General features: G+C 35.5%; 1 protein-coding gene across 1 annotated transcript in view; it reads right to left on the bottom strand.

Annotated features, from left to right (window-relative positions):
- Positions 1 to 17748, bottom strand: part of DLGAP1 (DLG associated protein 1) — a 261624-nt gene extending 243876 nt beyond the window's left edge. The window contains exons 1-2 of the mRNA XM_031066573.1: positions 17623 to 17748; positions 4833 to 4943 (exon numbers count right to left, since the gene is read on the bottom strand). The gene's annotated coding sequence lies outside the window, so the exon portion shown is untranslated. The remainder of the gene's footprint in view (positions 1 to 4832; positions 4944 to 17622) is intronic.
- Between the last annotated feature and the right edge of the window lie 1546 nt (positions 17749 to 19294).

Here is a 19294-nt window from a genome sequence, read left to right as displayed (position 1 = left end):
GGGAAAGGCAGAGAAAAAAAAGGTAAGTAAAAACTATACAGTAGAAATAAAACAGATAGTAGCAAAGTTTAAAATAATGCCCATATGGCAGAGTTTCATATAAAATAAAGCTTTCAGGAGACCATAATTTTGTATCACTCAATGAGCCAGAAGAGGCTACTAACATACCTTGGCCACACTTCCTCTATCCACTTAGAACAAATATATCTTTTTATTTTGCACAGTGTCAGTTCCATCCCTGCAACCCTGAACTAAGAGGATTATCTGAATCATATTTTTTTATTATGTTTTTGATGTAGCTGTTATAATCATATAAAAATACAAAAGAAGACCATATAAGGACATATGTGCTTCCTATAACCTTTCCGGTGTGAGCATAAATGTGCAGTCCCTGATTCCATGAAGCCATCAGGAGATGGTGAGATATTTATCATTGTGCCTGTGTCTGCTTATGATGTGCAATGCAGACCAAAGAAAAGCATCTCTGCCTGCATCAGCCTAAAAACCAGTGCCAGCTCCACACGTTGGTTTGTTTCTAACAGTGGTGAATTATTTCAGGAATATGATTTTATACCATGGGAGTAAATTGGATTTCCCACTGTGCTCAGCTTGAATTTTTTTACTGGAAGAGAATGACAGCAATACAAGAAGTATTCCATTTCTCAGAGTTAATGGTGTCATTACTTTTTGTCCAACCATGAAAGCTTCTTACAGGCATCCACTTCCAGTAGTGTGCACATCCAAAAATAGCCATTCTGAGTGAATTCAAAGGCTCTTTGAGCCACTGGCATAAACCACAGTGGCAGTAGATGGCTAAAGAAAAGTACAGAAAAGCATAAAAAGGTTGAATAATTCTGGTATTTCCTGAGCTAGGGATGAACTGATCTGAGAGACCTTACCAGAATGGTACCTATCTCTAGCACTGTCCTTGCCTCAGGGATGTCACTCAGCAGTCGTGCTCTCACATGCGTCTCTATTTTGGCTGGGACTTCCACTCGAGGAAAAGAAAGTTAGAAGGACAGGTGTTTCAAAATTAGAGGACCACTTAGCATTCCATTAGATTAATAGGAAGAGGTAGAATAAATAAAAAGGACTGAGATGCTTAAGAATTTGGCCTCACTTCTTCACCTATCTTTTACAATGTCATATTTATCAAGGCAATGGGAGGTTGGGCCAGGAATCAGGCAATGATGTTTTGAAGTTGCTTCATCTTTCTCTTCCTGAGTTTATTAACCTGTTTACTTTTTTATTTAAATACTATGAATCAGATAAATGAATATTTTAAATAAAAAATAATTATTTAAAAATGAAGAAAAATATATTGTTTAGTACTTTGACATTTTTTGTATTAAAGCATAAAAAGGACAAGTTTTTATTATTCTGTTTAAATCCTGCGGGTGTAATGTAGTAACGCTTTAAAGACGGCAAAAAATTAACTGATCTGAATGTTAAAAAATTTCTCTATTTTTACAGAAGTTAAGGCCAGCTGTAGGTAATAGAGTCTTCTGGAAAGTTGGGTCAATTTTCTGCACCAATAGCCTATCTTCCACCAAAAAGAAAGGTTAGTCTAGATTTCAAAGGAAGAAGTACCACACCTTTGTCTATAATTCAGTCAATAAGTATCTAGATTATGCTAACTGTAAAAAGCAGGTGACAAAAGATCCATGTCTGAAATAAATTTTGACACAAAATTGATTATAGCTGTGGGGAATTATCTTTATTTCTACTAGCTGTGATGAAGGGGCATTTTTTCAGACTGACACAGGAAGAAGTGTGTGTCCTTAGCTATATCAAACATCGACCTTTCTCTTTATTTTTTTTCTTTTTTCCTCTAACTTACATACTTATATAAGCAAATTCATGACAATTTCTTGTTACTCAAAGATAAGCCTCTGTAGTTTTTAGTTGTTAATGACTGTTTCCTTACTTATAACAGTAATGAAGCTTTTGATTCAATATTTGGCTCTGGGTCCCAGCACCTCTCTATCTGCAGTTTTTGATCTTTTCTTCACATTTGTATTAGGTGCTGGAACTTAAGGATCTTTAAGGTCCTGTTCAGCCAAAGCCATTCTGTGATTCTATGGTTCTGTATCTCCATTTTCCATTATGCCTACACAGCTAGTTTGAAAGAGTTGCCCCTATCTTTAATTTTAATGCCTGGTTTTCCCATAAGTAGAGAAGGAAGTAAGAATATAGAAAATTTGAATTTTGATTTGAAATGTCTTTCTATTTATCTAATAGACAGACAAATCACTTGTCTATCTCACAGTCAGTTTAGTTTCTTTTTGCTGATTCATAACTTTCTATAACTGCTAAGGGAATTGCTATTAAGCTGTAATAAGAAGTCCTGCCTAAATTTTTCTTCAAAATACCTCAAGCAAGTAATAATCAATTTTTTTTTTCAATTTTCACTAGAAATCTGTTTTTTTCTTTATATTTGATTGTAGTGCCTTTGCCTCATCCAAGCTTTTCTGCCTTCTCAGTGTGTTTTACTTGAGGCAATTTTCTAATTTTTCTCATTACAGCTGTTACTTTCACACCAGGAATATTAGTAAAATACCTTATGCTTCCCCTTGTACTGCATCAAACATCATCATATCTTTCAACTGGTAATTTGTTCTCTTTCTCTTCTGTCCTTTCCCCCTGAGGAATAATATTTTGCAGAGCCTGAGACTTCAGCATAATTAGATCATACAAAACATCCGCTATCCTGTCTCCCACTAAGACAAGAGGGAGGACCTTAAGGTTTAAATTACTTCAATACATTGTCACTGTAGAAGATCAATTATATTCCTTTTGTTTGGTCTCATTAAAGTTCAATTTCATCCACATCCCTAACACATTTCCTATAGATTCTCTTTATCTGACTTTTTCAAAGCCTAGTCATCTTCTCCCTGATGATAAACATATCTTGATTTAATGGCATCTTTAAATTCTGTCTGCATTTCCCTTGAACAAAATTCACAACAAAAGAGTAACATTATATTCACAGAACCACAGAATAGTCTGAGCTGGAAGGGACCCACAAGGGCCATCGAGTCACTCTTAAATGATATTGTCAACATATTCCTGAGGAAAATAAGTGGACCACACTCTGTTCTTCTAATAAACGTATCACTAATCAAGGTACCTTCTTCAATGACATAACGTATTCTTTTACCCAAGATACTGGAAGCTGAGGGGATAGGGTGGGGGTTTTTGTGTTTATGAAAATGCATATAAATATATGTAAATGATAAGCAAATGTATTTCTGTGAGAAACTAATTCCTAAGGTAAAAATCCAACTTTTGCCTGGGAAAAATCACACCACTGCAAACCTTATGTCACCTTTTCAATAAAGTTTCAGAGTTCTACAGAAGGCCAAACTGAGGCAAAGTTAGCTGAACTGATCTATTTCACATTGTCAGAAGATACACACTGGTTCCAAGTCCTACTTTTTGTAGTGTTTATGTACCTTAGAAATATGTACTTGCAATGTATAAATACATATGTATACTATATATATAACATGCAGAATCATATCTATATCTCTACCTATCTATATATATCTCACATATAATAAATCATCATGGATACATTTTATGGCAATGGAACTGTTTCAACACTTTGCTTCATTCTCCTCTTAAAATACATTTACTGAAATACAAAGCTGCTGGATGATTAGATAACATTCTATTTGTAAGAAATTGTATTTTTTAAGTAAGGAATCCATTGAATTTTTTTTCACCAATGGAAAGCAATGAAAAAAGATCACTCTGGAGTGACACAAAGAATATTCCTATGATGTAAAATGTTTCATGCAAGATGTAAAATGTTTCTTAAACTCATGCCCCACTCAGGGAAATTTACAAATGGAAGTACAGCATCATACCTAACTAAAGTAAAATACCCATAGCCGATTATATGATTAACATATTAATTTAACATTACAATTAAATTGTGTGTAACTGAACTGTAGTGAGTCGAATATAGCTCTAAGAGTTACATTTAAAATAATACCAAATCATAGACAGAATGACCATCATTTTAAAAAGACATAAAAACTCTCCCTGTTTCTAGTGCATATATATTTAAGTCTCCATGTGATCATAAAGAAACAGGATATGGAACTGATTTCAATTTTTGTCAGTATGGTTAACATTGGGAAATACCAATAATTCCCTATATGTAGACATTTCACTGCTATTCCATTTCTGTTCCAGAGGCTAGAGGTCAGCTTATCTTCAGTATGTCCTATCAGGCCTCTCTTAGTGTAAAAAAAAAACACAAAAAAACCCAAAACAAACAGAAAAAAACCCCCAAGTAAAAATATCTGTGGAAAAGGAAGTTTTTTTCCCTACCAGAGCTTTTCCAGGCCATTTCAATGTTGCTTTCAAGATGCTGCAACCCCTTGCCAGGCTTGTCTTCTGTACTTTATTCTTCTCTCTGACCTCTCCCCTTTGTTACATTCCTCTAGACCAAATCAATCCTTCCTCTTACATTCCCTACACTCTCTGCACAGCTCTGGTGTATCCAGCTGTATAGGGCTCTACTCATCATTCAAGTTTATATTAAGTTTATATTATATATGTACATTTCTACATTAATATCAGACTTGTGAAAATCATTCGCCACAATATTCAGACACCCAGTATTAACAGAGCCCTCATACTAGTTAAATACAAAGATGTGTTATCATATGTGTAATTTTCTGGCTACCTTCACTTCCATTAAAGCAGTCGAAAGTTCATAATCATTTGGCTCCCTGCCTTTGCAAGAGGCAGTTCTGGAGAAAATGAATAAAAGCAATGCAGAGAGAGATCAAGGAGAATAATCAGAGGAAAGGACTCACCTCTTTTAGTCAGTTTTCCATTTTAGTTGTTTCAATAGTTAAAGAGGGAAGAGATTTTTTTGCACACTCTTTAATTCAGATGTCAGTTCCAATACTTGATGCTTGACTGTTCTGAAACACAATCAAAGTGTAGGAGTTAAAACTACTGGCCTGAAACAAGATAAAATTATTAACATGGCAAGGATCTATGTATTCATTAAAAATCACAGCAATATTGAGATGTTTTATAGCAATGCTCCATGGCAAGGTTTTCACATGGTTCCAAACTCTCCTTCTGGCAACAAAAAAAGAATATTTTGATTGCATAATGCTGCATTTGTGGTGCCATCTCAGCCTTCCTACTCTCCCTGCACAACGCATGAAGAGTTTGTTGGCCTTTTGACAAAAAGATACCGAGACTGGTTATATGTGATTGCCTCAGTAAATCTCTGCAAGCTCACCTCTCCCCCACTCACTCCCTTCCACAACCTTTTCTCACTCTACATAAAACACCATGGAACCCCGCTGTCTGTGTCTGGAAAAGCAGAGGAGAATGGTGAGAAAACCTGAACCACCCAGCTCTATACATGGTGCTTCCCACACCAGCATTCGATGGGTAGGGGACAAAATTGCAATGGGAAGCCACTGCACATCAAAATATATAATTTTTTAAAATTATATAAACTGAAAATACTTATTTATAAGCCATTTTCTCTCTCTTATAAGCAAAATCATATACATGTTTTTCTCTCTTACTTCTCCAGTACTACTTACTGAGGCTAACAAAAATAAATGGCTTTCCTCTGTGTTCTATATTTATTCTCTATGAGTCATCTCACTATTTAAGTTTTGTTTCTGATCACCTAAAGGTCTAGCCTATTTTATTCTGTCTTTTTTTATGGGAACAATTTGAAAGTACAAGCCAGAATAAGTGTGAATATTTTGTCTTGTAAAAGCAGTTAACATCTCAAATCAAAATTTTCCTGTAAAGCATATTAAAAGAAAATAAATTCACAGCTAAGGATGCTTTGATACTAGCCTTGGACTATACTGAAGATTTATAACTACAATAACTTGTTTGATATGTTCTTAAGTTATTTTAATCTCTTGATGCTCATTCAAAGAAATACCTTTCTACATCACAGTTAGCTATAGGGGGCTAGTTGTCAGAAAAAGCAAGTAAAAATTTTCAGAGCAAAAATAACCTGAAAATATTACAAACTCATGCTTATACAACTAGAAGAGGCCAACCCAATCAGAGTCTGATGTCCCACTTCCCACAGGCTAAAAAACTTCCATAAATTAATTCCTTTGGAAGCGGGATGCACATCTTAGTAAAACATCAAGCTTTGGATTGAAATTCTTTCAAGTAACCACTAAGAGGACAGGAAGAGCCTCTGTACACAAGAGGTGATTATTCCTGGGAATTCCTTGACCTCTGAAGCAGTCAAACAGATGACAGCTGCAGCCTCCTCTTTGTTACTTTCTTTATTTTTATTGTGAGTCCTGTTTCAAAGATAAACTAAATTCTGACACTGCTTCAGAGTCTCTGACATTACTGTCAGGATAGAAACATTCTAGTGTTTCTAGTAGTAGTACTCCAATGGCAGCACTTGCTGTAGAACTGGCTTTGAGGGCCTGCCTCTTCCTTGAGGTATGTAACACGCTTTAGTGTATTTCTTCTTAATTCTAAATTTAAATTTCCAGTTCTTTCTCTACAGTTGGTCTTTCTTGGTTGGTTGCACATAAGTACAGTTGGTTTTTTTGTCAGAAGTGGGAGAAAACAATATGTTCAAAGCAGGAAAATGAGATGATAAAATTATCAGATTGGCAGTGGGATCAAGAGAGAGATACAGAACTAGAAACTGCCTTTAAATTATATCAGAAATGCACAGATTTCCTGTTGACAGGATCTCTTTTCAGGAAGGCTTTAATTTGTCTATAATATTGACTACATCATAAGCATTTCAGACTTTCTGTGAGAGTATAAAATTGACTGAGTATATTTAATTGTAGCGAGTAAACTGGATTGATTTTTTCTTATAACATCTCTTTAGGGAGTTTACAAACATAAATCTCTAAAGGAACAAATCCTCCATGTGTTTAGGAGGACCCTTGAGTTGTGAGGACTTCTCTGAACCCATTGAAACTCCCATGCTTGAAGATTTGGTTGAGAACCTTGCTGAAGCTGGGCTCAGATGGGCTTCTCTTAGCTGACAGAATTTCATGGATAAGAGAAATTTTAACTTGTCAGATGTATTTAGTCATGACACTGAAGGCACGCAATGTAAAGGTATCACCTGCAGCACCCAAGTGTTAAGTGCACTGTAAGCCACTGCCTGAAGTGTAAAAAAGAGAAAATTTGAAAGTAACTTTCTGCAAACAGCTAAGTATATATGACAGAGTTTTCAGAGATGGCCATGGACTACTGTGCTTCAGATTCTGTACAAACAGATGGCACTATCCCTATCGACAGTCCAAACAAAGTCAACATTGACTTAATAGTTTTAAAATTTCTTTAATTCTTCAAATGTTTTGGTCTTTCTTATTTGTGCATGTCTATGCATCCTAGCCTTCTTTGACCACTTTCCCTAATTTTTATTTAATCAGAGAGGTACAACCAGAGGAGGTTCACAAAAAAGCAAGATGATGATGGAGTGCACAGAATGACTTCTGTGTAAGGGACAAATAAATAGAGGAACACTACAAAAAAAGAGGAAATTGAATCATGGAAGATTATGAAAACAACCATAGGACATTAAATCAAGCTGATTAAGAGTCACATCATAAAAAGCGATGCCTCAGGATTTAGCTTTTATATTTTTTAGATTTTGTACTGCTTTAGTGTGTAGTTCTGAGCTTTATATTAAGGGATAGTAAGCTCTCTCCATAGAGTAGGTGGACAAAACAGTTCCTTCTCTAGCTGGGGACCAAGGGCAATCTCAGGCCCAAGAGCATAAACAATGTGGACTGAAGAGAGAAAAACAATAAGAATGGGACTTCAAAACTGGAAGCTGTAATTTGTAAATTAATTCCAATATGCTAATGAACCAGAACTTATAAAAGTGAGAAATCTCAGGACGGGTTGCCCATTTTGTGACCATTTTGGATTCATCTTGGATGTAGCCCTGGTTGGGCTTTTGTACAGCCCAAGGCGTATCCAGAGGCCTTTCAATAAATACCTACTTTATTTAACTCTGTCTATTCTCTGCTCTAGGCCAGCCTTCACAAGGCATCCAAAGAAGGAAAGCTGAACAAATAAACAAAGAGGGGTGGCTTTTTCTGCAAAGTGCATTTGTACCGTGGGACTCCTGCCACAGTAGGTTATGGGGATAAAATCATATCTTCCAAGAGAAGGAAAAGTGTTGGAAAATTAAATTTCCTCAATTTAGGTAGCTAGAAATGTTTAGAAACATGCAGCTCAGAAAGACACAAAGTTCAAGACATCAGGAGGCTAAGAGAATATGTCTGACATGTTTGTATATTCTTTCTTTTGATCTCCAGTGCATGAAACAGGGCATGAGACAAAATACTTTTGAGTTTGATGGTGATTTTTATAATTTTTTGGTGTTTTTAGATAGATTTGTTAAAAAGAAACCTGGAAGAAAATGTGGCAAACAACAGGAGCAAAGAATAACCCAGAACAGGTGCCTAGGGAGCCTGTGGCATCTACATCATGGGAGATACTGAACACTCAGTTGAACAAGATTCTCCACAACTTGATAACTGTCTATAATTCCTTACTAGGTAAATTATTCTGTGAATCTGTGTGTTTGAGAAACAGACTCTAATCACATCTATACCATTCCTGTGCATAACACCAATTCACAGTGTGATCATTATCATTAAACCAAATTTCAATGAGGAAATGAAGGGCAGGTCTTCAAGTGTTTTATTACTTACTAAACCATTTGATTTCTCTTCTAAATGATGCTTCTTTACACTCCTGAGGTTCTGCTCATATGCATAATTTTTAATTAACAATACATACTATAAAGGAAATGGATGAAATTTTTGCCTGTTTTTCCCTATTTTTTCCATCTCTTCTTACATTTTATTAAAGTAATTCACAGTGAAGGTGGATGACTATCCATTTTTCTGTACACAATATCAAGATACTGACCTACATTAACAACCCAAATCTGTTCCATTACAAAGCTGTACTCAGTGGGCCATTATATATACTTCAACCTTTCAATGAGGGTGAGTACCTGAGGTGGCAAATGGCAGATAACCTCTGATGTTCAGAAGAGGCCTCTTTCACACGATGATTTAGTGCATATTAGCCACTAAAATCAACATTTTTTTTTTCACTTTTAAAGCACTGGGCAGGAACTTCACATATTTGCTACCCAAATGATAGCAAAATAATAATAATTGCAGAAATTAGCATTGCCTAGTAACTACATGCAAATGAACACTCTAAAAATTTAATTACAACCACACTAGTGTAGTAGTAATGGGAATACCATAAAGCTTAGCAATGAGCAGAAAACTCAGTCTTCTTCCTATGAAGCCAAGACTGCAATATCACACACATTTATTGAACCTCATTTGTAAAATTAAGAGTCTCCCTCAGACAATTAAAAATCATGCTGAGTACTCAGCCACAGTAAATTACGAATATAATTAAGTAAATAATAAGAAAGCCCAAGTTCCTACTTAAATGCACTGCCAATTCAGCTAATCCAAGCACAGCAAATATTAATGCAATATTTCACTGTCTACAGCTCAGCTCCTGATCTACAGTAATAATAACACATTAAGGTTTTGTTCATACTCAGAGCAAACCACTTATTTTCCCCAAGACAACTGGAGCACCAGGTTGCCAATAATAAGCTGCTCATATCTTCCATCATCCTGCTCGGGAAGGCAGGCTGAGAAGATGAGCACTTTTAGCCTGATTGTATTTGCCACCAATTACAGAGTCACAGTCTTTTGGTGATTCTTCACCTTAAACTGAAAATAAGATAACCTCAAGGATTAAAATCAATGCCAATTAAAGGGCTCTGCAAAGTGTGATTTTTAATTACGCTGCCATGGGAAGTCACTACACAATCACTATTTGCATTCCAATGTTTCTGCATACAAAGCACAAAAAAATTGCATCTTGGAAAAACCTTCTGATTTTAGCAGCTGGCACACCAATGAGAAAAAGTTTAAAGTTCTGTATTAGAGATAAGCACTATGCAAGAAATTAAATGTGTCTAAAATTATGCTGACAGCACATGTCACTTGCCAACAATGTACACTAGCATTGATATGAGCTGTTGTTTACAAGCTCGCAGAGAAAGGATTAAATGCAATTTAATTAATTCAAACTTAAATATGTATTTTTACCACTATACAGCAGTGTGTGAATGGCAGACATTTCACTGTCTTGTTGCAGTTGTATTATTCTCAGCCCAACCTCATAAATATTAATTGCTTTTGAAACTGAGTTATAAGTCTGCACATGAGATAAAGGAAAAATCCCAAGCACAGGCTTTCCCTCAACATCAATCCACAGGAGGAATAAAATATTCTCTATGAAATGTTCCTGCATCAGCACCAGGGGGAAGTTCTGCAGTCTATTCTAGTTGGAGGTAAATGGTTTTAATTTGCTCTTCATTGTAACTGAAAGAATCAGTTATATAAAGCCTTAATATTTCCAACCTCTTTCTTAATAAGGAGAAGCTTCCACAGCTCCTCACTTGACTACCCCACTGTGAGATTTTTCATGCAGTGTGAATGAAGAATTTGACTCTAAAGCAGGCAGAAAACTACAAACAGAGGCAAATTAAAAAAAAAAAAAATCATAAATCCACAATTTTCTATATCTACCACCATCCCAAGAATGCATTTTAACAGAAATAGTTAAAAACCATAAATTTAATAAAACTTTTTAATGTGTTTTGTTCCATTGCTCACGTCATTAATACAGTTGAAACTGGGCTGAGAAGGAAGGAAGGAAGGAAGGAAGGAAGGAAGGAAGGAAGGAAGGAAGGAAGGAAGGAAATTTTAGGCCATGATTATTATATATTAAAAAATTCACTGTGAAGCACTGTATAGAGACCCGTGAATTCAATTCCCCTTACCATTTGACACGTATGTATAGAGAGGAATATTTATTCACACCACATATATGATGAAAGTCTCTCCATTGCACCTGCACAGTCAAGTGAAATGTTACAAACAAATCAACTCCAATCTTTTTCTCTCAACTACTTATTCATCTCTTGAAATTTACAACTAAAGTATCTGTACATCATAGAAGTGGTTGCAACATAACATAGGTACCTCAAGTAACATTTCCGGAAATATATAACAGTCCTTCCCAAATTACCCTGGTCTCCATATTTCTCATACAGACTTTGCATCAATTCCCTTTTGGGAACACATATAGCAGTAAATATGTCAGTACTACTTCAAGAATTACTGTGCTTTTAAAGCACTCTGAATTTTCATCTCTCTATTCCCCAAAGTAACATGATGGGCAGTAGAAGGCAATAAAAAAACCCCCAAGGTTTATTGTTTCTCCTGGTACACAGTCAAAAGTAGACAATTTCAGAATACATCTTCCAGAACCTACATGTGAATTTTAAACATGCCAAGCTCATGATTTTATTGCATGAAATACTACTCCTGCAATCATCAAAAACCCCTTTGCTTTGAAATGCTGAGAAACTGCTTCCAGCCTAAATAGCAATCATGATGCATTTGAGCAGTTTTTGATACTGAACATGTTAAAAAATGGCATCCAGCTGTTGCAGGAAGAAACTTTCAATTACACAGTTGGTTGAAAGTGCACTGCATAGTAAATAACTCTACTTGTGCAGCACTATTAGGAATCTGCAAACAGGCGGATACTTTGATAATCTAATCATACCTTTCCATAAAGGCTAAATTTCTATTTCCACAAATCAATCTGTGTAACAGATCATCTGTCAAAGTATTTAAAAGGATATTTATTTCTCTTTACTATTTCCTGGTAAAAATCTCTCTCTCACTCTCTCTCTCTCTCTCTCCCTCTCTCTCTCTCTCTCTCCCTCTCTCTCTCTTGTTCTTCATGTAGTCCATGTCATTCTGTTCTTGCTTTAGAGCCAAAGCTCAACATCACTGTGGATGTTTATCCACCTCTGTGGATATGACAGAGGCTTTCCCAGCAAGTTTCCATGGTTAAAACATCTGGCTAGGTAATGGCTTTCACATACAGTGCACAATTTTTTATGCTCAGTCATCATCCATTCGCAGTACTTAAAACTCAAACCTTCAAACTTCCTGAACAAGGCTCTAGTTGCACTTGATGTGGAAAAAAAAGCTGTCAACAGAAAATTCATTATCTTTCCATCATGCTATACTGGATGGTAACATGAGGAAACTTTACTCCTGCATGAATTCCCACCAAACTGAACTGCCTTTGTTAGTCAAGGCTCAGTAGGGATTATGTCCTGCACAGATAAGCACTCCTTTTGTTGGTAGAGAAATTGCCTTTTTTTCTTTTTTTAAAGCAGAGCAAACCATGTATTTTTCTGTCTTGTCAAAGAGAGTACAAAAGACCTAACAAGTTCAAACTATCTTGTCAACAAAGTTGATTCAGAAGCGTACAAAATAACTGTATATGTCCCATGCTTAAATTATGGCAAGCGTAAGCTCCTGATGCACATCTCAGCAAATGAAGAGTTACATAGTACAAAGTTTATCTTTATTATGTATGTATTTTTTTATTATTTAAAAGAAAATTAACAGACAACACTGCCAGGTTGACCCTAAAAATATTTTCTGTTTATTTTGTACTAATAAGCAGGGCATATGAAGACAATTTTATGGAATTGTGAATACGGTACTATAACCCCATTAGGTACATTAGGAGTTTTCTGCTGGCCTATTGCTGCTCTCACTGGCTGCCAATATTTCTGTGATTTGAACAGGAACATAGGTTGAAGCAAAGAGCTTTTAAAAAAAAAAACCCACAAAATGTAATGAGGTTTATTACATCTAACTACACAAGTGCTGGTTTTCAATTATATTTTACTGTGACAAAATTGAAAAAAAATCACCTATTCAGAAGAATTTTTATACATTTTTTTTTGATTATAGACTTCACAGCATACCAATATGCAAGATAATGTCAAAGAGAGAACACAACTCCTGTAACTGTGTGCTGGTTTTCGCTTAATTCATTTATTGACTGCTTGATTAGTTAGTTTGTGTAGTAATTAGGAAATGTAAAACAGTAATAAGTGCTAATTAATCATTTATATAACATTCAACTACAGCTGCAAATTGTACAAATATAACAAAAAATATAAACTCCATACTGGTGAAGCCTATGTTGCTGGTGAACTTCCTCAATTAGAGAAAACAAAAGGGGAAAGCAGTCATAGGCAGCAATCAGGGGGATGTAGCTGCAGAAAGCCTGCTCCACAGTGAGCAACAGAAGCAAGAGATGAGGTGAATGAGTGATACTAAAAGTGCTGCCCAACTCCTTGTAATAAGGAGAACATATGGCAAAAAGAGGCAGAACTGCAAGGAAAAAAATGACAGTTTCATTGAATTGCAAATGAGAGGTAATAATTTCAACATCCACTGTGACAGACTACTTCTGTGTGTTATTACAAGCTCTGGTGGATGCTGCCTTAGACCAATTAATGAATGGAATCATTTGATGCAACAGCATTAGTGCAGTAAGGCTGGAAGTGGAAAGGTGCTCCTGACAATGCTTTCTGATGACCTAAAGAACCTGCTCTAACTGGAACAGCAGTTTCTGCTGTCAGAACAACTTAAGAGCTGAGTGATAAAGAGGAGACAACATTTATCACTTCTTCCATGTCCAAAATCATGCATAGATGGATGAAGCAAATGGAAGAGAGTACCTAGTGATGGAAAAAGAGCAGGAGAAAGCACGTAGTGGTATGAAACATGCAGAAAGGACAGAGAGATTAGCTGCTCTAAGAATAAAACTGTTTTGAGTTCTATGAAAACATGTACAATGGATGAGTAGAAGAACTTGCACATCATTTCTGCCAAAAGTTAAACACCTGACAGTTAACAAGAAGGAAGGAAAGAAAAAAGTTAGTTAGACTGAATGAAGGTGAAAAGGAAGCGCAAAATACTTCTGCTATGACTTCCAAAGTTATGCAATGAGTAATAAGGATAGTTTAAATGCACGACTAGATAGTAAAAGGTAAAAATAACAAATGAGACAAAAGATGAAAAATTAACATTCATCATCATAAGCAAGAATATTAATATTCTAAGATACTATTATTTCTATGATATCAAAGGTTTTCCATATGAGAAGAAAGGAAAGTTTTAATGCAACTTTATGGAGAGATGCATTTCTGTTTCTTATTTTTTGATGGATTTATCTTCTTTGGCCTGCCAGTATATGCAAAACAGTCTGCAGAGATGCTTTAACAACACAACATATAAGGTTTCTTTCTCATTCTTTAAATATAGAGAATGCTGAAAAATCTGATGGATGCATATACTAAGAGATAGAGAAGTCAAAATCATCTTGCTGTACCATTGTTAAACCCATCTAATAATGCCCAAAAAGTCCATCAGAGTTCATTTATAATTTTCAATTAATTTGCTCTGGCACATTATCAGCCCTTTTTATACTTCATTTTTTTTGAGTCTTCCTTTTCTTAGTTTGGGGAATTATCATTGTTTTAATTGTTTATTATTTATGAAGTTATCTTTAAGATTTAATTCTAAATTTAAGGCAAGCAAAGTGAAACCTTTTTAGGTATTCCGTTTATCTTGTTTACCATAACTATGGCCAAGGAATCAAGAGTTTTATGATTCTGGAAGGCATTGAGAGCACTATCTTTCAATGGAGAATATTAAAATGAGATGTAATTCAGAGTTGTAACTTAATGGTCATGGAATGTAGAAAAAATTAGTTCATAAATTTTCACAAGAATAGGTGATTTTTTTACTGTCTCTGGGCTAGTTAATCTCATAGAAGTCCCACAGAATTCAAAAATACCTCCAGTAACTAAATCTTCATGACATGCTACAAAAACTTTCATTGTTTAAGTTTGTAATGACGTGCTGGGTGCTACATGGTGCATGACTCACATTTCTAATGAAGAGTTTGTAACAAAACTGGCATTATCCTAAGTATATCCACAGCATTTTTGACAGATCACTTGGTAAACTCTGCATAATGGAAAATAACAACCTTAACATGGAAAACCATCCTCATAATATCATCAGGTTGTTTCTTCAGATGGCCCTTGCCTTTTTCCATTTTTTATTTAAAAAACTACTGCGACTGAAAATCAATTCTCAGTATGCAAATATTCCTTTCACCAAATTTTCTCAAAAAGTACAGAGTATTTTCTATTTTAATTTTCCCAACTCATACTAACATACTCCTTAACCCACTAGAAAAATTCTTCTCCTATTTGGAACTTTGTTACTATTCACTTTTCAAGTTCACTTTTTGTTAACTCTGTGTCTCTAAAGTTCTTCTATTTAAAATGCAGTAATATTTATAAAATAACATATTCAGCGATGGATCATTCAGAGATTTTTTTAACATAAGCCCTTGAGGAAGTGATTAATAAATGCACTGGGAAAATAAGCAATTAATGTCTTTGGCACTGTCTCTGTATAATGTTGGCTGAATGTCCGAATGTGTTCACTTTGTTCCTTTGCGGCCTGAACTGTTGCTTGGTAATATTGGCTTCTGTCTGCTACATTACAGAAGACATCAGTCCAGAGATGCTTTCATTCTAAGTTACTGAACTTTAAATACCAGAACAATACAGTATCTAAGTTCTCCAGAACATGAACTACTCTCAGTTATAGCAACCACTGGTTATACAAACAACAAATGTGTACATTTGCATGCTTTTGATTAATCCATTTTGTGTTCCGGACTTCCTTCAGAAACCATGTCTGTCTAGGTGTTTAGCATCTGACTGCCATGCTGAATCCATCACTAAATGGTAGCTTTCACTTAAATATGCTGGCACTCAAAACTTCTCCGTATGGCACATCATAGGCATTGCTTGGGTGGTCAGAGTGTCCATGCATAAACCCCAGCCTGTAATTGGCAAAGAAATCTTCACATGGGAGGAGCATTCATTTAAACTGACATAGACTTCGCCACTGAAGTTCCACTTATCAAAAAGTTAAAAACAAAGTGATGAGTCAAGTGTAAAGACTTGGAGAAATGAAAGCTTGTCATGAAAATTCAAATCACTACTCTGAATGCTGGATTAATTTTATTAATCATTTTTCAATTAGACTTCTGGCCTCAAGCAATCAAACTACTTCAGTCGTGTCAGCACTAAAAATGGGTAAGTTTTCCTAAGAAGCAGGCACAATAGCTGCTATTTAAAAATAATTTTAACAGGAAAACAAAAAAACTTTCAGAGAAAAAGCCTTTACTTGGCATGCAACTACAATGACTACTGGCTTTTTCTCCAATAAAGTATGACTTGATGGGTTTTTAAATAGCTTCCTAGCATTTTTTTCTGAGTGGCCTGAAGAAATAAAATTGTGAGACTGATTTTGCATTTGCAACCAGAATGAGTCACAGATAAAGATTTTTAATGTACTCTTTGTACAAAACATCATATCATGACATCATTGTGCATAATTCGTATTCATTGCAAATTTGCTTTTATAAAGAAATTGCTATTACAATTATAAAAAACTTGGTAAAATAGAACTTAATCAAATATCTTTGCCATGACTTGCTTTCACCTGATTTTGTTTTAATTTCTAGGCTGGTAAAAATTAGCCCTGTTACTTGGCTGAATGTTTTGTGGCTTTCTGTAAATGCAGATTTTCAATTGAAGTTTTATGGTACCAGATGAACAAATCAGTCAAACCTCTAAACCAGGCCTGAATCTAACATGTATCTACTGCTCTGTTGATTACAACCTCTGCCAAAACTTTCAAAACAACCACATCAGGAGAAGAAACATAGATACCAATATGATATCCTGCTTACTGAACTGAAACAAGAGACTTCCTACATGTTGCTCAGAATTACTATTGTGCAATACCTTTATTGGGTCCCAGAATCAATAAGCATGGTATGTTAAGGTTGGACAAGCCAAAAAAAAAAAAAATATTAAAAATTATACAGTAACCTGTGTGATTTACCAGAGCTGATTGCAACAATAACCAAAGTTTCCTTACATCTCATTATCCCCAATTGTGCTCCAATAACACTGTTTTTATCTGGGAAGATTTTTTTTCCTCAAGAATAATTATCAGAAAGAATGTTTTGTAGCAATTTCCAGTGTACCCTAGTACTGCACTGCGACAGACATTGAAACCAGGAAGGTCAAAGAAGATCCAAGTCATAGAACTGTTGCCATGGTAGGAGGGCTTATCTGCTTCAGTTCCCAAAGGTCCAGCTTAAAGCAACACATGAGGTTGTAGTTACTGGCCTATAGCCAATCTACCTCATCTGTGCAAGCAGTTACCTTTCCTGACTCTTATTTGCTCACTATCGAAATTAAAATTTCTTTTTCTATAGCTACATTTCCCCCCAATACTTTCTTCCACTTTAAAGGTGAAAAATATAGAGTTGATGTAAGTTTCAACTTGTGATGGGCAGAAAACTGTTGAAAACCACACAGTATCTCAAGATCCTAAACATTATAATACAGAAATCCTGGTGAATGAAGGATTTTTTATGTAAAAATTTGAACTGGTTTCGTATCTGTTCTGAAACCAATTCACTGATGTGTCATTCCATACAGGGAGATGAACTGAAGTGCCATAACTGACAATTGCATAGGCAATACTGAAGTGGAAGTTATTACTGCTCAAAACCAGAAGAATTGATATACAATACCAAGGAGGATGGTTGCTGTTTGTAGAGCTGTTCCCAATGCCATCAGTGGCTCAGAAGCACAACAAGCAAGTATATCCTCCTTGCAACAGTCTAGACAGAGATGTCCTATGCACTTCTGGGTTGTGTTTCTCTATGATGTAAAAAAAAAAAAAAATCAGAAGAATTTGTGTGCATTTAATTACGGCATACAAGCATATTGAGAAAGTTTAAATGGTTTTCAAAGTAATAATAAGTTATCAAAGAAATTATAAATATCCCAAATCAAATATCAATATACTTTTCAAAAAAATCCTGAAGAACCAAAAAATTAGCAGTTTGTCTTTTTTTCAACCACCCAGTTTAAAACTGTTTCTCTGAAATTCGATTTCATATGCAGGGCCCTCACGGTCTTATATTCTACAGAGCAGCTACACAACCTGTACTTCTCTAGATCACAGCTATTTGAATGCTATAAAGGAGTCCTTTTCACTCCATTTTAACTGTCCTTTTAGTATTTTAAGTTAGCTGCATGCATATACACAAGTTCACAATGCCTCTAAACATAAAGTTTGGGTATAACTATACTGCAATTTTGCCTGTGCAAGGCTGCGTAGATAGGGGTAGTGATGTGACAGTCTCCTGCAATAGGACAGTCCTGGTTTTCTCAGAGTTTTTAGCCTCAGGTTAGCAAGCTCTTCAAATGCAAGTGAAGTTTTCATCCTGTCACCAGCAGAGGGTTCTGCAGTGAAGGAGGATTAATAATTCTCCTTCTTTTGCCTTTCCCAAATTGTTCGCTGTTTCCACAATCTGCAAATAAATTGCATGGTTTAGTTTGCCGATGACTCACTTTCTTTGAGTACCAGACATGCAAGAGGAGGTCAGAAATCCTAACTGCACTAATTACAACACAATTACTGATTCATTTCACCTCCCTTTAACTATCCAGAGGGGTGTACATAACCAGCTGGTGTGTCTATGTATCCATAAGATACACATTTATTTTTGTCATGTGAGGGAGGTATGTGATGGGGTTTGGTGGTGGGGGACTGGATCACAGTTTTTTAAGGATTCATTTAATGACTGCATTTCTTTTAACAATTCTCCATAGTGGGAATGTTTTGTGGTTTGGGTTTTTTTAAAATGTGTGTGTATATATATATGTATATATATATATGCACAATGCCTGGAACAGTAAGTCTTAGATTATTGGTTGGACTTCCCGCATACTGTAGTGACCCCTGCATTAAACAGCAGCACCATAATAGTATCAGGAGTCTTTTTTGATGGCAATGCATTAATGGAACAAAGCCCTGATTCACAGCATAAGTGCATGAGGGAAAAAAAAAAGCCAGCTAAAGCAGGGGGAATGCTACCAAAGCAGGAAATGCTTTAATACCAGAGGCAGCTGAGCTCCCTCAATAGAGCTCACTTTGGCTGCAGGATGAAGGGATGGATAAGAAATGGAATTCAGTTGGGACTGAATTAGATGGTAGGAAAACGTGTCAGATATTTTGATTTAATTTTTTTTTGCACAACCAAAGGACTGTCCTTGGAGAGTTAAATAGGTCTTCCTATAGATAATGGCATAATGGTGCACTTCTGATGAAAACAAATTTCACCCCAAAAAGTCAAGAAAAATTGTAACTTTATAATAAATCAATATTTCAAGGTCTATGTTGCAGGATATTTTTCC

This window comes from Geospiza fortis, unplaced genomic scaffold (genome assembly GCF_000277835.1).
Source record: "Geospiza fortis unplaced genomic scaffold, GeoFor_1.0 scaffold53, whole genome shotgun sequence".
In the NCBI taxonomy this organism is placed as follows: Eukaryota; Metazoa; Chordata; class Aves; order Passeriformes; family Thraupidae; genus Geospiza; species Geospiza fortis.
The sequence above is the reverse complement of the archived record's forward strand: the minus strand, read 5'-3'. Positions and strand labels throughout refer to the sequence as shown.